Raw genomic sequence first — 19,379 nt, forward strand, 5'->3', positions numbered from 1 at the left:
CAGCCAAATCCTCTGGAGTCAGCATTCTGTTTCCTTCACTTTGAAGGAGTTAAACCCATGGAAGTGTTAAGATCTGGGTTCCAATCTTGATTCTTCCCCTTCTTTGTTGTGTATCACGAGCAAGTCCGTTTATCTCCTTGAACCTTTTTATTCATCTGTAAAATGGGGCTAATAACAGATCCTTATGTCAATGTTGTAATGTGCCTGAAGCATTTTACATAAAGTGTAGTGGGAACACAATTAGTGAAGCACGTTTTCCCTATTCACTTCCTGTGGGTTGGAAGAGGTTATGGATGTGGGGAGGGAACGAGTTGCAGAGCCCCCTGGAGGACAAAGGGTCCTATTGCGTCCACCCTGACCCTGCTGAACTGCGGAGGTTAAGAGCCCTTAGCATCCCCCAACTCTTTCTGCCCCGGGGACAAGACACATGGTCTTCAAATGTGCTTTCTATTTAAAGCTAGATGATCCACAGACACCCCATAAAGTGTGCCATTTGTAATTCAAAGGGCTTGTGTTTGAGAAAGTGCCAAATTCCTTCTGCCAGCCCCACAGGTTGGAGCAATGATGTGCTCTGGAAGAACCTATTTAAAGAAAACGAAATGTGAGATGCTCGATCGTTAGGAGCTGAAACAAAGCCTGATCTCGTCAGGTCCAGAGAATCTGCAGTCTGTGTCCCAAACCATGATAACCTGAGCGGAGTGTAGATGTCTGTCCATGGGTGTGACCAGAAGGGAACCACACTCCCTACCATTCCTTTCTGTCAAGCATTGCCCTCAGTAGGCTCTTTGAAAATTCTGTGGGGAGGGACAACCCAGTAAGTCACTTAAAAATGTGTGAATTTCGTATTTAATTGGAGACTTGGTCCATCAGGATTTCTTGGGGGGCGTCTGAGTGTTCAGGAGCCCTGAGTGGAGGTGAAGGGGATAAAGGGTTGTTTTCATTTCAGCAAAGCCTCTCCTGTCTGTAAAAGTTTGTTTGGTTGTAGCTGCTCTTCTTTTGGTCCCGCAAACTTGCTGTCCTTCCTTGAGACCTTTGCATATATGGCTCCACCTGCCAGGCGTGAGCATTCCTCCTTTTCACTTCATTAATTCCTATTTATCATTCTGATTTCAGCCCTTTCATCGTTTCCTCTGGACAAAATAAGAGGTTAGCAAATGTGCCCAAAGTCCTACGACCAATCAGATTTAGATTCCCCTTCACACAGCCTGATTCCAAAGCCCACAACCTTAATCGTAATGACAGGCTTGCTAACCACAACGTGTTACGGATGCTTCCTGCACACTGGGCACTTCTCTCATTTCCCTGCCTGACAAATCCCCTTCTCTGTCTTCTCTTCCCGCCCCATGGGGGCATTTCCACCAGGCACCTTATCTTAGTTGTAATTTCAAATTCATTTGTATGATTCTTTGATAATGTCTGTCTTCTCCGACAAAGCATAATAATTATTAGGGTGAGGAATTTGTTCCTTCTCTATACTGCTTCCCCGGTGCCTAATATGTAAGTCTTCAGTAAATATGTTGACTGAATAAAATGGAAAGAGGGTTGGAATGTTCTCAGGGAAGAGTGGCTTTCATGGAGAATTCCCAAGGTGGCCCAGTCCTGGCCTTCTTCCTTGCAGGGTCAGGGACTTGGATCGCTATCCCTCATTTGAGCAGACTTGGGGATTAATAATCAGCCCTGACATTTATTTAGTGCTTCTGAGATTTACATGAACGATTTCACTTGTTTCACACAGCAACCCAACAAGAGGGCTACTAATTACTCTGATTTTATAGTGAAGGAAACAGAGAGGGTAAAAGGCTTAGTAGGTAAAGTCACACAGGAAGGGGGGAGCTCAGGTTCACAACCAGACAGGCTGGCTCCAGAGCCCATGCCTTAAATCTTACAAGGCTTCCCATTGATGCATACACTAAGTGCTGACTTTTTAATATTAATGTTCAATAGGACATAAAAGGTCCAAGCCTTGCCTGTTGACTTGAAGGCAAGCCTCACTATAAACTAAATTGTCAAGTGAAGTCTGCTTAGGAAGCATGACCACAGAGAGAGGGGAACTGGTGTCAAGACTGATGCTTGGGGACAGTGTGACTGTGACAGTGTGATGTGCAGTGTGGGTGGACCCACCCGTAGTAGTGGACCGGTGTCACAGGTGAAGCACACTGACTCCTGGGCAGTGTGTGTGTAGATGCTACCAGTCCCTCTGTTTCTCTTTCCTGTGTCTCCCTGGCTGCTCAGGCTTCTGTCTGCCTTCAGAGAGGCTGAGGCCACAGTCTTAATCTAGTAAGCCACATGGCTTGGGAACTCCTCTGTCTTGGATATGACTCTACTTATCTCTCTGACCTGATATTTGTGTCCTGATTTTATAATTAGTCTTTCAGAAGGAAGCTTTAATTTTTCTAGTTTCCAGAGTCTTCCCTGCCCTGAACAGCTAGATCTATCTCGTCCCCCTTTTTTGAAGCTCAGAGAGGCTGGGTAATGTTCCCAAGGCCACACAGCCAAGAGGGAAGAGCAGTCACCCAAACTTAGGTCTGTTCACTTGCAGAGTCTGAACACCTAACCCCCAGCTATACCCTTGTCTCTTCCCCAAGATAAACCTACATTTTATAAAGCACATGACCGAGTGCCTGGTGTGCACTAAGCACCCATAAAGTGTTTGTGGGCAGTAGATAGGTCATTGTGTGTAAGAGTTTGGGCTTTGAAATAAGACTGCATGCATGGAAAGCCAAATAGGAATTGTGTGACTGTAGGCACAATTAGTGGCTGCTCTAGCCTTGGTTTCCTCATCTGGAAAGTGGCTGTGACAACAGCATTAGTCCTTCGTGGGATTTACTCGGAGGAGTAAAGGATGAATGTAAAGCACTGTTACAGTGCCCAGACAGTGTCAGTGTGTGTGTTGGGTGGGGGGGCAGCTCTTTCAGTAACTGTGACAGAAGTCCCACCCTCACCAGATTTTAAAGGTAATGAGGTGGCCTATTTTTGGAAAGGCTGGTGGTAAGTTAAGACTTGAAGCTTGGCTGAATCAGTGCTACTTCCTTTGTCTCAGCTCTAACGTGTGCCATGTTGGCCTAGTTCTTGGGGCCATGGTGGCTCCTGGCCACTGGAGGCCCACGTATCAGGCATGACCAAGTCCTTCCTCAGCGGCACAAAGGCCCCAAGTTGAGGCTGGTTACTTCAGATCATGTGCTCATTTCTGAACCATTTGCTGCCATGGCAGGCCCAAGTCACATGACTCCATTTCCTGGGTTTATGGACGGACAATCCCTTTGAAACCAAATTGTCAGAAAAAGGGGGAGGAATGATCCCCGAATCACATTGAAGGGACACTGGATGAGGAGTTGAGAAATGTCCATTTAGCACTGCTATTACTGCCATTATCTCCATCATTATTGCTGTTGTCATTATTGCCATCATCTTTGTGACTCAGTTCCCCATGAAAATATGGGTCAGTTTAAATAGGACTGTTTCTCTGTCTCTCTGATCTAGAACAGCTGTTTTAGATTTTATGTGAGCAAGAAATATTTTTCTAGTATGTTTGAGTCATTAGAGACCTAGGAGCTTATTTGTTAGAGCTGCTATGCTGTTGTCCCTCGCTCACACAGAGTCTCATCTCCCTCCTTTGTCCCCTTCCTCCAGTTGTTGGAGAGAAGGGAAGGGTTAGGAAAGTTTGTGGGTATGTGTCTGAGCCACAGATGTGAGAGGGCTGCAGGACATCCAGGTCCTCTAAGTAGCTCCCAGTCTCTTCTGGAGTCTTCATACTTGGTGTTTGGAGCTTCAAGAGGCCTCATTGTCATGAGCCTTTGGGTTGTGTTTTTGATATCCCAGGTAACAAAGTGGGGTTATCTGAGAAAATATTAGTTATCAGTTTAATTGTAAAGCTTAGAGGTTCCCTTGAGAGCATGTACAGCGACTGCTACCTTTATGAGGAATTTTATGACTCTGAATTGCCTGTCAGGATGTTTAAACAGCCCCTTGGAGCATCTAATAGCACCCTCATAGTCATTACCCACCACTAATGGGTGCTGAGCTTTCCAAACACCTATTTACTGCATGGATTTAGTCATCCTGGAGGACCCATTTCTGATTAAATAATACATGATTTTAAAATGTCTAAGTACAGTATGCATGCCCAAGGCTGTACTTCTGGGTCCTAAGGTTCTCCGGCTATAGACATTCCCATGGAACTTCCTTGATGGGGACCTACAGCAGTATTTCTCTTTGTCAGGGGCTTGAAGCTTCAGTATCTATCCATTTGCCTTGGGGTAGTGAGTGTAGGAACTGCAGGTTCCTGCGCTCCACCCTCGAGATTGACTCAGTAGGTCTGAGATGGGGAATGTGCATTTTTAAGAAGCATACCCAAGTGATGAGTCCATGAATATTTATGACACACCTACCTTGTGTCAGGCTGTGTACTCAGCACTGGGACTGTATCTGAGAACAGAGCAGACCGGATTGCTACCTGCCTGGCACTAGTACCTAGAGGGGACACAATTATAGGGCAAAGCAATCTGTGATTTCCCCCAGAAGTTCTTGGTTTCTTTTTTTCCTTCTCTCATCTGATCCTTTATACTCTACTTTTGTAACTATTACACTGAAATTTTATTCTAGTTTGGTTGCATGCAGCCAGAGACACTGGCTCCCGACTTCCTTCTTGCTTGTGCCAAAGACCCCCCTCCCTCTCATCAGCCCGTTATGATTTTTCGACCATGTCCTGTGGAAAAGAAGACTCCCTCAGGCTGTGCAGCTGTTTGCAACTTGTCTCACCTTTTAAGGCCCCAACTATAAAATCATAACTTACCTGCCTACAGGTGCATGACCTTGAGGCCCTTTTGTTATGAGTTGAGTTGTGCCCCCAGAACTCATATGCTGAAGTCTTAACCCCCAAGTACTTGGGAATGTAGCCTTATGTGGAAATAAGGTCACTGCAGATGTATTTAAGATGAAGTCATACTGGAGTAGGGTGGGCCCCTAGCTCCATATGACTGGTGTCCTTATAAAAGGGGAAATTTGGACACAGGGAGAATACCACATGAAGATTGGAGCTATTTGGCCACAAGCCACAAATCACCAAAGATTGTCAGAAAATTTCCAGAAGCTAGGAGAGAGGCCTAGAACAGACCCTTCCCACATGGCCCTCAGAACACTGCTGACACCTTGCTTTTGGAGTTGTGGCCTCCAGAACCATGATGCAGTTACATTTCTGTCAGGGTACCCAGTTTGTGACACTTCGTTACAGCACCCCTAGAAAACTAATAGATGCTTTGAGCCTTAAGATCTTTATTTATTTATTTATTTATTTATTTATTTACTTACTTACTTACTTACTTACTTACTTACTTACTTACTGAGAGAGAGTGAGACTGTGCATGTGTGCAGATGAGGAGAGGGAAGGAGAATTTTAAGCAGATTCCATGCCCAGCCCTGAGCCCAGCAGGGGCTTGACCTCATGACCCTAAGATCATGACTTGACACTTCATCAACTGAGCCACCCAGGCACCTCAAGATTTTTGAATCTTGACCATGAATGTAAAAGTCTTACTCCCAGCAGTCCAAGAGACTGGCCCCATGTGCCTACCTACACCATGCTCAGGTCTGTAGCAAGACCACATCCCAATGTAGTAATAATGAAGATGATTATAACAACCTTATTCTCCATTATTGACCACTTTTATTGTATCTTTTGCTCCTCTCATCTATTGATCTTACTGACCCTGTGAGTAAAGCCTCTAGAATATGTTTTCCAATATGCAATTGAGGTTCAGAGATATGAAGTGACTTGCCCAATGTCAAATAGCTAATAAGTGGGATGGGAGGGCAGATCACTTGACTTTAAGGCACAGATTTAACCACTACCCTATAAAGCCCGAACTCTACTATAAATACTGATGTTTAGAAGGAATTGCTCTCTAAGGCAGGGTTTCTTAACATCAACATTAGGGACATTGCAGCTCAAATAATTGTTTGCTGTGGAGTGCAACTGTGCATTATAGAACGTTTAGCAGCATCCTTGGCCTCTATAGCAAACTGTCCCATCCCCAGGTGTAACAACCAAAAATGTTGCCAAAGAGTGCTAAATGTCCCGTAGGGGCAACATTGCCCCCAGGTGTGAACCACTGCTGGACAGGATGTGTCTTTTTAAATCACAGCCCAATTGGTCCAGAAAAAACATTGTTAGGGAAGCTTGCTCAGAAGAGGGTTTCTCCACCTTGAGTAAAAAATGCTGTCCATGTGGGCAAGAACCTGTTAATCAGCACACTGCAGGCTCTGGGGTGAGCTGTAGCTCCAGCAAAAAAAGAAGGGAAAAACAGGGATTGAATGGTCAATTTGGGTTAACATTTGTCCGTGTTGCAATAGATCTTTAAAGTGTGGAGGAAGAGAACTGGGAATTCGCCTAGACCCGGAATAGGGGAAATATGATTAATGTTTTCAGCTCACTATTCGCTTTTTTTTTTTATTTTTTTCAACGTTTATTTATTTTTGGGACAGAGCATGAACGGGGGAGGGGCAGAGAGAGAGGGAGACACAGAATCGGAAACAGGCTCCAGGCTCTGAGCCATTAGCCCAGAGCCTGACGCGGGGCTCGAACCCACGGACCGCGAGATCGTGACCTGGCTGAAATCGGACGCTTAACCGACTGCGCCACCCAGGCGCCCCTCACTATTTGCTTCTTAAGTACCTTTTGGCAAGGGACAATGGTGAGAGGCTTTAAGAGCTGTATTTGAGTCTTGGCTCTGCCGCATCTTAAGGTAGCATCTCAGAGGCTCAGTTTTCTCAGCTGTGTGGTAGGACTAACAACACCACACACCTTAAAGCGTTGTTGTGAGGATTAAATGAATTGATGATAATTAAGGTGCTTAAGGCACTGCCAGGCACAACTTAAGAGCTCATCAAATATGTAGCCTTTATAAGGTCTCATTTCCAGTAGTGTGGCTGGGATATAGGGACACAGCAAGTTGTTCTTGGTCTGGGTTTCAACCTCAGAACTACTGACATGTGAGACTAGATAATTCTCTGTGGTGGGGGCTATCCTGTGACTTGTAGGATATTGAGAGTGTCCCTGGCCTCTACCCACTAGATTGCCAGTGGCACTCTATTCCTGTAGTTGTGACAACCAAAGGTGTCTCTGGACATTGCCAGATGTTCCTATGTGGGCCAAACTGCCCTTAGTTGAGCGGCACAATTGGAGATCATACATTCCTGCAGGACTTCCTACTCAGTGTCAGCATCTCTTGGAAGCTTGTTAGAAATGCAGAATCTCAAGCCCTGTCTCAGACTAACTGACCAGAACCTGCGTTTCAACAAGATCCCAAGGTGACTCACAGGCATATAAAGGCTTAAGGAGCAGGGCTTTAGGGAACTAACCCACAGGCTACTGCACAGAGTGGGTGCTGTGTGAGTTGAGTGAATGAATTGTGGCTAAAACAAAACTTTTTCCCTTAATACTCTTAGAGTCATTGAGCTCCAAGCTTGCTATCTCACGCACAGGTCTGAGATTAGTGCTTTACTGAAAGTCATATACCCAGAAGCCCTAGTTCCATCGTGCCCTCTTGGATCAGGTGAGTTGGGGTAGTGGGTGGTGGAGCAGACGGAGGCAGCTCTGGGCAGTTAGGACATGTGCCCAGGGTACTCCCAGCCTCCGAGGGGCTTCTGCCCTTTCCCTCTCCATGTAGAGACCATGATATAGACAGTCTGGGATAGGGACCTGGAATCAGTGTTTTCAAAGGTTTCCCAGATCATTATAGTGCTGCTGAAAAGCTAAAGCGTCAATTATGTCCTGTCATTTTTTTTTTTTTAAGTTTGTGTTGCAATGCATTTATCAGAGAGCACATTGGAAGTAGCTTCAGACGTAGTAGCTTCATAATTTTTCTTATTTTTCCCCTGAAAGTGCAGCAAGGGTGAATGGAGCAAGAGAAGGCACTGTTTCTCATGGTGGAGTAGGAGATGGAATAAGAAAGGGGAGTGGGCACATTGAGAAGGTTGATAAGCACTCTTTGTTGTGGGCCAGGAGCTGGCCACTCTGAATTGGTGGACATCCCAGTTCACAAAGCCCCTTTTGCAAGCCTTAAGTCTGAAATGTCAAGCACAATTGCAGAGATGGAACATTAATGCTTTGAGAAAAAAGCATCGTATTTTAACAGGGCTTGTAATACCTGCTGAGCCAATTCCAAAGGAAATATGCCTTAATAAATACTTTTGCTGGTGGTAATGAGAATGAGGCTTCAGTGTGGATAATATCACGGGGGAGGAGAGGATGAGCGGCAGGTAGACTGAGAGAGGCTCCCTGCTTAGGAACCCATTTTCCTGTTGGTGGTATGTGTGCACGTGTGTGTGTTCCAGAGATGCACAGAACATTTAAAGTCTGAGCACACTCCATGACAACTTCACATAGAGGCTTGGATGAAATCCCTCCTGGGCCCCAGTAGCCATCTCAGCATGGATGAGGTATTATCAACTCCTGATGAAGATTGATTTTAAAATAACTGGGTTCTCGAAGATCCTAATTCTGGAAATCAATTAGATTAATTGGCCTTGTAAAACGACCGTGTGGAATGTGTTTCAAGGTTACTGGGGGAAATTCTGAACCCATCAGAGTGATTAGCTTGCAGAGTATGATGTGGCCTGTGCTGTTGGTGTGTTTGATTTGGTATACAGTGTGGCTGTGCAGTGAAGCTCAGGTACCTTCTCCCGAGATGAAGTGGGAAGGGGTGTTCATCAGAGCTCTTCAATGCAAGTGACAGAGTGACTCAGGGTGATTTAAGGAGAACAGGAATTGTCGAGATGTCGATGAGGAGCCCACACAATCAGAGTCCATGTAGCCAGGATCATTGCCTCAAAATCACACTACTGAACTACCCACATGCAATAGGGAATTTCTGAAACACAAGAAGGAGGCTACAGGTGCTGTGTGGCCACAGTGACAAACTTTGTAGTAGAATAGACATTCCTTCATTTACTGAGAAAATAAAATATTTGTTGAGCCAGTTCTATGTGCTTGGGAAATCACAGTGAACAAAACAGAAATGATTACCTTCGTGGGGCTTGTATTCTATTGAGAAGAGACGAAAGAATAAGAGCTGGGTTGACAAATATGGTAGCCACTAGCCAGATAATTGAATTCAATTTTATTAAATTTTACTTAATTGAAATTAAAGTTAAACATCCATTTCCTTAGTCACATAAGCCACAGCAAAAAAAAATTTAATGTTAATTTATTTTTGAGAGAGACAGACACACTGTGTGAGCGGGGGAAGGGCAGAGAGAGAGGGAGACACAGAATCTGAAGCAGGCTCCAGGATCCGAGCTGTCAGCACAGAGCCTGACATGGGGCTGGAACCCACAAACGATGAGATCATGACCTGAGCCGAAGTCAGATGCTTAATCAACGTGGCCACCCAGGTGCCCCAGCCACATTTTAAGTGTTCAAGAGCCTGGGGCACCTGAGTGGCTCAGTCAGTTAAGTGTCCAGCTTCAGCTCAGGTCATAATCTCACAGTTCCTGCAATCAAGCCTGCTTCCAATCTTCTGTCTCCCTTTCTCTCTGTCCCTCCCCTGCTAATGCGCATGCTCTCGCACTGTGTGTGTGTGTGTGTGTGTGTGTGTGTGTGTCTCTCTCTCTCTTTCAAAAATATACATTAAAGTGTTCAAGAGCCACCCAGGGCTACTGGCTATTCTGTTGGACAGGTCATGACGTCAAAGTCCAAAATCTCATCAAATCACACCCACTCATCTAAATTATCCAGATTCAGGATGGGGGAATATTTGGGTATGATTCATCCTGGGGCACAATTTCTTTCCGTCTGTGGACCTGTGAAACTGAAGAAAGGTTGTTTACCCCCAAAATACAGTGTTGGGGCAGGTTTGAGATAACATTGTGGTTCAAAATAGAAGAAAAATCGACGGTCCAAGAGAGTCAGGAGACGTAAGCAGTTCAGAAAACCAGCCAAGAGAATTCTGCAAGGTGTGGTCCTATGGGTAATCCTTTGATTTGCAGCTCCACCCCCTGGGTCATCCTTGCTTCTTCCTAAAAGTTTGCATGTGTTTTGCAATTGAATAGTGTTATCAGCCTGTTTTTTGATTATAGAATTTGGGGGACTGACAGCTTTCTTTGATTTTGTACTCCCCTTTTCAGTCCAAGCTGGCAGTGTTTCTGTCCATAGAAGTTTCTCAAGAACTTTGTGCATGTCCCAAAGTTCATTACATTAGGTAAGAGGCTTGTCCATAGATATTTCTAAGATAATTTCTAATTTTGGCTTCTGAGATCGCTGAACAGGTCTCTGAGTCATACCTGTAATCTCTTCAAAGAGGTTTTTTTGGGGGTAACTGAATAGTTTGATACTTCAGTTTTCCTGATAAATTAGCAAAAGGTTGTGCAGCCACACCCTTGGATTTTCTCTAGAGCACCCTTTCCAGACAGTGCATCTCTTATATTTACCATCTTTTGCCATCTGGGCAGGCCTAGAAGTTTCCAGATAATCTAGTCCTGCTTCTTTTTTGCTTAACAGTCCATTTGTTTCTTTCCACTCAAAGTTTACAATAAGCATCAAGAAAAAAATACCTTCTTCCTGGCTATAAACCAAAAGGCATTCCCAGCCTCTAGAAGCCACTGCATTCCTTGGTTTATGGCCCCCTCCCTCCATCTTCAGACAGAGGAATGACTGATATGGTTCTTCTCTCTTGACTCTTCTCTGATCCAGCTGGGAAAGATAGTTTCAGCTTTTAAGGACCCTTAATTAGACTAAACTCAGTTGGATAATCCAGGATAATCTCCTAAACTACAGGTCCATTCCCTTAATCACATCTATAAAGTCTCTTTTGCAGTGTAAGGTTACATATTCACAGGTTCTAGAGATTAGGGTATGCAGATCTTTTTTGGGAGTCCTCATTCTGTCTGCTTTAAGAGTTATATATACAGATTTACACTCAGTGAGAGAGATAGGACCCTCAGATAATCTGTTCAAATTAAGAGCCACAAAAATACAAAGGATGTCTTCATATCTTTGGTGACACATCAACCTGGGGCTCTGGAGCAGATATGTCCCAGTCCCACAGATAGAAAACTGTGGTTGACTGGGGTAGGGACATTTGTGAAAACACTGATAACCAGAATATCTGCTCTAGGAGGAGGGAGTGAAGGCATAAAGCATAAGGGTTGTGAGCCTGAACTTGTCAGGTTGGTGTGGATTCAAATGCCAAGTTGATTCAAGTCCACTTGACTTTGAACAAGTTTTGAGCCTTGGTTTTCTCATCTGTAAAATGGGGATAATGAAAACACCTATGTCAAGAGTAACTGTTGGGAGTAGACTCCACAGAATAAAACCACACAAAGCCTTGAATACTATGTCTACTGCACACAGATGGCTTTCTGAGAGACCTTGAAGAGGTTGGCAGATGTATGCTGATCTTTGACATGCTCCCCAGGGCAGACCAGATCTAGCCTTTCAGGCTTCCATTGCCTTCCAGGGAGCTCATAATCCTAAAACACCATACTGGTTCCAGGTGCGTGGTTTGGAGGAACAGTGGGAAGTGATGGGAGAAAAATGGGTCTTGGAGAGGGATTTTGGCTTCAGTCCTGAGGGACAGTGTGGGGGAATCACTCTCTATCCCTACTACTTGTTTTTAAATCTCTTGTAGGGGAGTGGTGGAAACCATTGATTTACAAATAGGAGATTATGAGAGTTTTTCCATGTTTGCATTTTTTCCCTCCAAATTATGGTCTTATGTCTGGGACAGTGGGGAGGAACCTAAGTAAAACCAAACTTTGAATTCTGCTTAGATACATATTTTAAGCATTATGATCTTGCAACTTGGATTTGTAATTGGAAGAGTGATATGGAATCTTTAATAGGAATTTGTTTCAATCACAAGGGAACTTAGGAAGTAATATTTAAGAGGTAAATAAGCATTTTTAATGCATATTTCAAGGAGTATTTTGGCTTTAACAGGATAAATTTACTTTTGATTAGAGAAAGTACATTTTAGCGTTTAACCAAGATCAGAGTATTAAATTAATACACAGATTTTTCTCTGTTCCAATTTCTGCCAATCTTCTTGAATGGAGAGTAATTATTTTTCTAAAGCTAAGAGACAGATAAGGATGAAGGTGTTAAAAAGCAAGAGTGCTGAACAGGGAAGCAAAGGAAGCCGAAGGCTTTTTAAAAAGGATCTAAGGTCTTAGATACTCTTTGGCGCTGCCGAAACACCAGTTTGTTTATGCCCTCGAGCATAGAATTCTCCAAACTATTGACTCTAGCCTGCAGGCTCTTTATAGCCAAGCACAGGAGAAGGAAGGTGGAAATTTCCATGTTCAAACATCTTTAGAAAAATATTAGCATAAATAAGTTAAACTGCTTTTATTAACACTAAAAAAAACTTTTCAGAGATGATGTGTATTGTGAAATGTTAAGAGTGGGACAAAGTAGCCAAAATTTCCCAACTTACTAGACCATAGACTTTCATTTACTTGTTGGTTTGTCGTGTGGTACACTGATGGAATGTTTCAGAGCTTAAGTTTGAGGAACAATTCACATTTCTGTATGTAAATTTCACTGAGGTTAAAAGGAGTGCTTTAGTAGCACCTAAAGAATCCACACTAATTGTGTTACAGTGACATTTCTTAAACTGTTGCTTAACAAACCACCCATATCAGAATCACCTGAAGGGTTTGTTAAAAATCCAGAGCCCTGAGTCTGATTTTACATCTGTTGTCTAAGAAACTTTGAGGCTAACATCGTGGATGCTGAACTGAACCGTGGGTCACCAGCATCAGCATTGCCTGGGAGCTTCTTAGAATGTGGAGTTTCAAACCCATCCCAGGCCTACAGGCATCTCTGATTGTGCATTTTTTTTTTTTTAATTTTTTTTTTCAACGTTTATTTATTTTTGGGACAGAGAGAGACAGAGCATGAACGGGGGAGGGGCAGAGAGAGAGGGAGACACGGAATCGGAAACAGGCTCCAGGCTCTGAGCCATCAGCCCAGAGCCTGACGCGGGGCTCGAACTCACGGACCGCGAGATCGTGACCTGGCTGAAGTTGGACGCTTAACCGACTGCGCCACCCAGGCGCCCCTCTGATTGTGCATTTTTAAGAAGATCCCTAGGTGGCTGGTATGTGCATTCAAAGTGAGAAGCCCTCGAGTGGAAAATAAGGCATCTCATTTTACTTAGGTATTTATATTTCCTTATATCTTGCTCTAATCATGTGTTTTATTTAAAAAGGTATTTGATTATAGAGTTGTGTTTTAGTTGAAATCATAATTAAAGGGATATATAGGATGACCTCTTTCTTCCTTTACTACTCTGTGGCAGGCATTGTTGTTCAGATTAGGGACCTATTTAAAGACAGCATTGTTATTGCTGTCAGTGTATACTGACTTCATTCAAACCGCCCAAAGAAAAGAGCCTCTTGAGGACTAGTCCTACTCGCAATTTATGGACATGATGATAACTGTCGGATCCAGAGTATGGAATGTCTGTCAGGAGTAATTGACTGCATGTAGCTTAATTCCACCTCCTCTTCCATTCCATCCTTGAAATGCTTGTAGTCACCTCGGTTTAATAACTCAGATATTGATTTTACTGAATATAGCCACCTTGCATGTCAGTCTGGGAAAACAATGAAATAACAGATTTTGAGTGGACAAAAAGACCACCCAATACTTCCACTGTTATTTACAAATGCATTGATTTTTTTTTTTTTTTTTTTTTTTTTTTTTTTTTTTTTTTTTTTTTTTAGCAAGGGGAGCCAAAACTGTCAGTTTGAAATACTAGTTTCATGAGTTTTTGAGTAAGTAGGCCACAATTATTCTTTATTTCTTTGTAGGTGTTACACTTTGACACTTCGCCATCCATGCTAATGGATGATAAGACAGGGTCCCATAAGGTTCAATGTCTGCTCAGTGAGCGACCCATTCCAGAAAACCTAATCTGGCAGTTAAAAAATCATTTTAGGAGTTATTCGTAAGGATTAGAGGGAACTGTACCTGGTGCTCCCCCATGGCTAAGAATAATACCTGTCTCTACCATCAAGAATGACAATTTTCATAGTTCACGAGACATTGGCTGGTGTTCAGAAGCCTTCTGTCTCAGTGGTAGGGAATTATCAGCCGGAGACTGAATATAGCTCTGCTCCTATCTAATAGATGTTCACAGTAAGACCTGAAGGGATCAGATTGTTTCCCAGTAATGTTACTGCATCCCAGAACAAATCTCAAGAGTATAAGAACTGGGGGGCCTGGCTGGCTCAGGGGGTAGGGCATGTGACTTTTGACCTTGAGATTGTGAGTTCAAGTCCCAGTTGGGCGTGGAGCCTATTTAAAAGAAAAAAATTTTCAAAAAATCTGTAAGAATATAAAAATGTCCAGCTCAAGCAAGTTGTAGAGAATCTTGAAAACCTAAAAGGAGGAGAAAAATTAATCAGTTGAAATCCATATGGAACTGACACAGATGTTAGAATTAGTGGAGAAGGATGTGTTTACATAATTAGAAAAATGGAGGACATAAGAAGACCCAAATCAAAACTCTAAAGATAGAAATCTATGAGAAAGGGAAGCATATGCCCACATAGATATGCAAGAACATTCATGGTAATTTTATTTGTAATTGCCAAATACTAAATAATCCAGTAGATGGGGAATCAATTTGTGGCACAATCATCCAATGGAATACTGTTGAGCAATAAAAGGAATGAACTATTTGTATGTGCAATAACATGGATGAATCTCAGAAGCTTTATGCTGAGTGCAAGATGCCAGAGAAAAAAATAATGCATACTGTATGATCCCATTTATATGAATTGTAAAAATATAAAGCAATCTATAGGGACAGAATGCAGATCATTGGTTGACTGGGGACAGGAGGTGGGGGTGGGAGGGATGGATAACACAGGGGCACAAGGATACTTTTGGAGCTGTAGGTATATCGCTGCCTTGAGTGTGGTGATGGTTTCGTGGTTGTGTGTGTATGTGTGTGTATAAATGGACACACACACATCTCATGAATCAGGTGAGAATCCGCCAGGAGAAAGATAGAAGGCCCACATGGGTGCTTCTGCCAAATGAAATGCCTTCTACACTGTGTGTACATCTTCTGTTTGCTTTTTATGAAAATTGTCTTGGCTGGTAGCAAATGGAGGGCGATATCACTTAATATGGTTCTGAAACAGGTCATAACAATTTAGGCAGGCTGCAAAGCCGAGTTTTGTGGATCCTCTCCTGAAAAGGGAGATGATCCTGCAGGAACCCAGCTTTGGGGGATTAACTCTTGAGCATCCCACTGCATTTGCTTTCTCCTCTGCTTGCATATCACCTGTGGTTGTCCCTGAGGTGCCTATAAGCAACTGGAAAAATTACTGAGAAGGAACAGAAATGCAATCAGTGTTTGGCAGAGCCTGGGAGATCCACCTTTCTGGCTGCAGACATTTCTGTCTTGTTATTCCACTCTCTGAGCTTGACCATTCTGGGGTGAGCTCTGCTCTCTCTGCTGGTCCCTCACTCATAACTGTGTCTGCTTATGGTTACCCCCAATAACTGTGGTCTGAATGGTAATAGTGATCAGAAGAAAATTGTACATTATCACAGTTTAGATAAGTAATGGGCAGAGGAAATCTATCTTGGAGGTGGTTCTGTTTGGCGAAGTTACATTTAATGGTTAAAAATACTTGGGAATGAACACCTTGGTGGAGGGGGCTTATGCAGAAAGATGCAAATAGGTGCAGATGTGATAAATTGGAAGATGATGCAGTCAGTTCTGCTGTAAGTGACATTTGTGTTCCTAAAAGTCACTGCACTGTGCTCAATTGCACGGTAAAACCACGTAGGAAAAAATGGTGTTGGAGCATATGATTAAAAAAGTTCATCAGTGGGACGTGTAAAAAAAGATAGAAACCTGATTAGAATGGTAGCAAGTTTCACACACATTAAATGGCTAAGAAATACACGTGTGCTAAAAGCATGTCACACTTTACCTTGAAAAAGACCTGAAGTTTGGTGTGGTGAAAGTGAGCATTGGAAGGATTCGAATTGGTGAGTAACTGAGGATGATGAACGAGTGTGTGTGTGTGTGTGTGTGTGTGTGCACACCCTTGTGTTGTGCATACTTCTAAGTGTCTTGGTTCAGCTGGTTACAGCTTTCTTCGTTCACCTCATGCTCCTCACAGACAGAATCATGCATAAGCAAATGCAAAATATGTGTTATGCTCAAATTGTTCCCTAATGTAACAGTCGCATTGGAACAAATTCACATTTTCAAAACAAGCGTTATTGTAGACCTGAGTGTGTCAGGGGAGAGAGAGAAAGTGTCTGGAGGAGAATTTGAAAGGAGTGTTGGGGGAGGACAGTGACCGAGGTTATATGGGAAAGAGTCTAGAGTAGGACTGAGCCTTCAGATCATAAGAACAACGAGTTGTGGTACCTGTACTTTGTTGTGCTGCTGTCAATGAGCCAGGAGATCGTGAGCCCCCACTTCCTTGTCTATCCTGCCACAATTGCTGTATGGGAGGGACCAGAAGGGACAGCTCATTCTTTTAATGGTGCTGTGAGTTGACCTGGGCTCTCATTACTGTTCGGTCAGTCCCACCTGCCAGCAGACAGTGTGGTGGCTCCCCAGAGGAAAGGGTAAGAAAGGGAGCTCACTGTTGATCCGGAACTGAAAGAGTTGTGTGGAAACATGGTTCTCAGATGTTGTTATTTCAAATTTGTAACATTAAAAAAAGAATACCTTGGGGCCCCTGGGTGGCTCAGTCGGTTAAGTGTCCAACTTCAGCTCAGGCCACGATCTCACGTTCCATGAGTTCGAGCCCCGCGTCGAGCTCTGGGCTGATGGCTCAGAGCCTGGAGCCTGCTTCCGGTTCTGTGTCTCCCTCTCTCTCTGCCCCTCCCCTGTTCATGCTCTGTCTCTCTCTGTCTCAAAATAAATAAACGTTAAAAAAAATTAAAAAAAAAAAAACCAAAATCTGTGACCTAATGTTGCTAAATCAATCAACAAACATTTACTGACTTACTGTGCACCCAAGTATATACCAGGTACCATTCCAGACACTTCTGATATGTTAGCAAATAAAGCAGACAAAAATGTCTGTTCCTATGGAGTTTTATTCTAATAGTAGAGTCAGACAAATGATGTTTTGTTTCTCCCAATAAGGACATAAAAATTTTTAAATTAGCAATAACAATAAAAACTCATGCTTTCATTAAAAAAAATAATGAAGTCACCTGTATTTTCAAAAGGTATTGTTTTGCCAAATGCACGGGGCTGACATAATTTCAGAATGAAGGGCTGGTCTTTCCAGAAAGTGTTATATCCACATGTAGATATTTGGAAACCACCGCTGCAGAATAAGGAAGGGTAAGCCATAAGAAGACTCCTGGTGGGCATCTTATTTCTGGCCTCTCGCTCTCAGAACTAAGCCGTGCCTTTTACATATTAAAAAGCTCAGAGAGCTGTTGTGGTCCATCAGTTGCGGCACCCCTGGGTTAAACTGTGTTCCTAAAATATTCACCCATGGTCCTCATTTGTTGGATGTTTTGTCTTGCCATCCTTGCCTCAATTTCCCTTCTGACGTCTTGAGAGTTGAGGGTGTTTTTTTCTTTGGTTTTGGTCAGTGGCTTTAACTCCATCACAAAGGTCATGGTTTCTTCTGGCAAGCCTGTTCCTTCCCCATTGTCCCAGGCTGCAAATTCAACAAGGGCTATTTCCAAGACATGGTATAAGAGATGTGGTTCCCTGGGCCTTGAAGAGTATTAAGCTTTAAAAAAATGTTTTTAGTGTTTGTTTTTGAGAGAGATAGAGAGAAAGGGGAAGGGGGAGATGCAGAATCCAAAGCAGGTTCCAGGCTCTGAGCTGTCAACACAGAGCCTGAGGTGGGGCTTGAATTCAGGAACTGCAAGATCATGACCTGAGCGGAAGTCGGATGCCACCTAGGCTCCCCTGAAGAGTGTTAATCTTAGGGGCAAATGTTTATGGTAACAGATTGTGTTGGGCCAGCCTGACAGTTCAATCCCAGAAGATAGGAATGCTCACATTGTCTTTAACATTTTTATATTGTTGAGCTCTTTGTTTTATTCCCCACCCCTGCTTTATTGAAATACAATTGACCTATAATTTGCTCTTTCTGTCTATTTGTGACTGTGGCGTTCTCTGAAGTGTGGGGCACAGACTAGAAGTCCCTCTTGGTTGGGTCTAAGGGAAGTATTGCCTATATTTTTACCTCCTGCTCCAAACTCCTCCACTGCAAGTGCAGTGGTTTCAATTCAAGGGGTAGAATAGAATTAGTAGGAGGGGTCTTGAAAGTTGCTGTGATTTTGGAGCTTGTTGTATATTTGTGAGAGATTCTGGGGTTGGGCTTGCCCTAGGGTATGCTTTCTATGAGGTAGGCTTCATTTGCAGGCCAATAAATTGTCCGATTCTCTAAGTAAAATGGTATGTTGAATTTTCAATCTCAGGATCTCATGTAGTAGAGGCATGGCTGTGGAAATGGATGTTACATAAAACAGTATGTAGCACAATGTTGGGAATATGGGCTTTTAGTCCTGGGTGGGTAGACGGATGATGAAGGAAAACAGTAATTCTGGTTACCTCTAGAATTACTTTGGGTCTGATGTTTTATTGCTATTTAACAGTAGAGAGTATACTCAGATCCCCACACTTCCTGATTCTTGATCCCGCAGAATATAGGTTGAAGGGGACAATGGTTTGTAGTCCAGCGAAGGATGATGTGAGAATAAACAATATAGACGAAGAACCACCCTGAAGACAGAGGTGCTCTCTTTGGGTCCTTTCTCTTACTGTGTTGGGTGTGTTGGTAATAAATGCATGCAGTGGGAAAACCAACATGAAATCAGCCTAAATCAGTGGATATATGTATAGGATGGGACTGAGGAAAACTCCCCCTAAAGGCACAGTGGGACCCCTGGGCAGATGGGACCTTAGTTTTGAGCTGCCCACTTTATCCCCTCTTCTGTTGTCAAGGGGACTGGTTAAGGCCATGGCAAGCTCATCCCCATGGTTTGAGACTTGGAAGAAGGGGGCCATATATAGGTGCTAAATGGAGTGGTCTTAATTTTTGTACTAGAATTATTATATTAAGCCTTTGTACCTTTTTAGTGCTGTGAAAGAAGATTCCTAGTGGGAGGTCTTAGGTAGTGAGTGTTGAGGGTTGGGAAGCTTTTGACTAGGTATGGACATACCCTTGGGCTACCTCCCTCTTTTCCCCTGTTAGGATTTATGCCTAAGCCCAAGTGTTAGAATTAATTTGGGAAATATGAACACATGTTAAAGAATACATTTCCCTCTCGTGCTTACGTAGGTAGAGTCCTCATATTAGTAACACAGGCTTTGCTTTGCCTAAACAATAAATTCAAGCCTGCCATCTACCGAGAGCATTATCAAAAG

The sequence above is a fragment of the Lynx canadensis genome, chromosome E3 (assembly GCF_007474595.2).
Source record: "Lynx canadensis isolate LIC74 chromosome E3, mLynCan4.pri.v2, whole genome shotgun sequence".
In the NCBI taxonomy this organism is placed as follows: Eukaryota; Metazoa; Chordata; class Mammalia; order Carnivora; family Felidae; genus Lynx; species Lynx canadensis.